We start from the raw sequence: 3,254 nt of genomic DNA, 5'->3' as shown, positions 1-3,254 counted from the left end.
TGAACTGTAAAAAAGATGGTTATGAACCGTAATTAATACAATGTAAATCCTGGAATTTGACAGGTATAAACTGTTTTTATAACAGCATAAACAAGTAAATTAGACAGTTATGAACCGTAAAAAAGAAAATTATCAACCGTAAAATATACGGTACAGTGGGTGCAATCCCGTAAAACCAATAACGTTGCAACCGTACTTTTGACGGTAAAGTTCTGGCAACCACAGCTGCCGGTTTTTTACCGTAAAATTTACGGAATATTTTTTACAGTGTAACTGCAGTTGCGACATTACGCCACAGTGGAGGCGCTGTTTCGTTATCAGCACACTGACGCCCTAAAAAGAGTTGCAGAACAAGAGCCAGCCTGTGTTTCACGGCTGTTTGTTTTGCATCCAAGTACGTTTAATTTCTTGAAATTTATTAAATGAACATGACGTAAATCATTGTAATGTCTTTAGCTGTGCAGTTGGATCGTTGAATCAGCGTATACTGTACACAGCGAGTTCGCCAGTGTACAGAACGCACAAACAAATAGTGTGGAGATGATAAAGTTTTTAAGATGATAAAGTTTTTAATCATATTATTTTCATGCAGTTTCCAGTCTCTCTTTGCACCTCTTGGATCTACAGACAACATCATTGTCAGTTCTCTCCATTTGATGATGTGGGGAAATCTGTCTATCGACTAAAAGAAAAAGTGGAGGGTGTCTGTAAATGAGAGATTGAAAGGATATCTGGCAAAGGTAAAGAATATTTACTATTTAGATTTACTCTCATAAATGACTTCAGCAGAATATAACAGACGAAAACGCAGAGCATATTAAAATGAGATTTTACATGAGAATCCACTAAATTACGTCACTTTACTTTTTCAGTTACATACATTGAAGTTATTCCGACCAACGAACTCAAGACCAGAACAGAGTTCCTACAATGTAAGACACATCATCTCAAGTGACGTATTTAAATAAATTGTACTGACATAGGTTTTTATTTCTGTGGATTTCAATGTATAACTGAAATTTAGATTCATAACTGAAATTCTGAGATAAAATGTGAATTGTCTGTCTGAAACAATGGGATTGTTGTGTATGTGTGTTATACTTTATTGTGCGCTGGTGTTTTTCTGATCCGTCTTTAGACAGATTGGAATGTCATTTAGTTGCATTAAAGATATTTTAACAGCTTTAAGTTAACACATGATCTCATATTAGTATACAGTGCTCTGGAACACTTAACTTTAATTGGCTAGTTGAAACATTTGATGGACTGTTATTCCCCAATGACTCAAAACGAATAACATATGATCACTTGGGAACTGACAGACATTTAAACTCATGCATGCTTAAAGAAACATAAATACATCCAAAGAAGCCTTTAAATTATAATCTGTATTTTATCTTCGTCAGATTTCCGACTGTTATCTCTGGATCCAAACACAGCACAAGGGAACATCTGTCTGTCTTGAGGGGAACAGAGTCCAGCAGTATCCTGATCATCCAGACAGATTTGATCACTGGGAACAGGTGTTGTGTAGAGAGAGTGTGTGTGGACGCTGTTACTGGGAGGTTGAGTGGAATAGGAGTCATGTTGTGAGTATATCAGTGTCATATAAGAGCGTCAGTAGGAAGGGAAGAGGTGATGAGTGTGGATTTGGAGATAATGATGAGTCCTGGAGTTTGGACTGCTTTGCCTCCAGTAGTTAATTCTGGCACAGTTATAAACAGACTGAACTCCCAGTAGTGTCCAGTTCTTGTAGAATAGGAGTGTATGTGGATCACAGTGCAGGAATTCTGTCCTTCTACAGCGTCTCTGAAACAATGACCCTCATCCACAGAGTCCACACCACATTCACTCTATCCTGGGTTTGGGTTAAATGAGAACTCAACAGTGAAACTGCGTGATTTAACAATATAAACGATATACCTAACTATTGCTTTATATACGCAAGTGTTAAAGAAGTTTGACAGATTGTTGCTGTGATTCTGTTATAAAACTTTACAAAACTTATGAATAAATATTTGACTGTGCATTTCGTCTAGGCCTATATTTCTGTCTGCTTTGTATTTTATTGGTCATGCAGATTTCTGCATTTGGGTGAATTGTTGCATGGATAAGTCTCATCTCAGTCAAGGGCAAATTGCGTTCAGGTTATGAGGCTGAGCGTCTAGGCCTTAGTGACATCTGTCCATGTGCCTTTTCTAAAGTGACATTTTCTCAGTTTCTCTGCCTTTTTAAATCTGGTAGTACATTTCGATTACATTGAAAGTGCAACATTGTGAATGTAACTTTATAAAGCAGTGATGTTAATACACCCCTTTCTATCTTTATTGTAATGGTATGGCATGGGCATTCAAATGGGTAACATCTGTACCTTTCATTGCACATTATATTGAGTTTGCATTAACAGAATTTTGCATGAAATACTTATTTGTAAGCCTTGGAAAATATTTTCAATAAATTATATTCACTTCCACTCTAATGACAGCATTAAAAATTAATTACATTTAACTCTATTGATGATGTAGAAATGTTTATGTCACGGATTGGCAGAAGAACCCAAGCGCAGGCAGGCAGTGAAGGGGTTAACAGATATATTTATTATACAAAAAACAAAAACGGAACAAAAACACCCACAATGGGGGAAAACAGAACTAAGAAATATAAAACAAAAGACTTCCCACGGGGGGGCAAAATGAAAACAAGAACAATAAACTAAACTAAAGGACACGACCAAACGTCTTAAATAATACAAGGCACAAAACTCACAAACCACGAACAGGGCAAGGAACAGGAACACGGGTGAGAGCACGAACATGAACACTAACACAATGCAGTACAACGCAACGTAGACACAACGTAATACACGAGCACAAGACAAAGAAACAAGAGGGTATATATAGGGAAGACAAACGAGGGATAATTACACGGGGCAGGTGTGGGACATTAAACACTCAGGGAAAGATCACAAGGAAACGAGAGGAATGGGGCCAATGACAAGACACTGGAGAGAACGTATATTATTGTCAAACGGACAACAATATGTTTCTCTCCACACATAACCAAAGACTTTGTCATGGCTCTGCTACAGGACCAAGAAAAACATGACTAAGGAAGCAGAGCCATGACAGAAGCCCCCCCTTTAATGAGCACCTCCAGGTGCTCACCAAGGGGTAGACGGACAAGACAGAGGCAGACTGAGACAGTGACATGACAGTTATGACCTTATCACTGTAGCAATGCAACACAGACACACA

The 3,254-nt window shown here is 37.9% G+C and overlaps 1 protein-coding gene and 1 long non-coding RNA gene across 2 annotated transcripts in view; both read left to right on the top strand.

The window, feature by feature from the left end:
* Positions 1-3,254, top strand: part of si:ch211-225h24.2 (uncharacterized protein LOC564539 homolog) — a 73,749-nt gene that overhangs the window by 7,158 nt on the left and 63,337 nt on the right. The gene's annotated exons all lie outside the window — the stretch shown is intronic.
* On the top strand, positions 598-1,918 carry LOC130545338 (uncharacterized). The gene is made up of 3 exons (XR_008961636.1): positions 598-740; positions 873-932; positions 1,407-1,918. It is a non-coding gene; the product is annotated as an uncharacterized LOC130545338 (long non-coding RNA).

Source organism: Triplophysa rosa, linkage group LG21 (assembly GCF_024868665.1).
Source record: "Triplophysa rosa linkage group LG21, Trosa_1v2, whole genome shotgun sequence".
Classification (NCBI taxonomy): domain Eukaryota; kingdom Metazoa; phylum Chordata; class Actinopteri; order Cypriniformes; family Nemacheilidae; genus Triplophysa; species Triplophysa rosa.
This window is presented reverse-complemented; position numbering and strand designations above follow the sequence as displayed.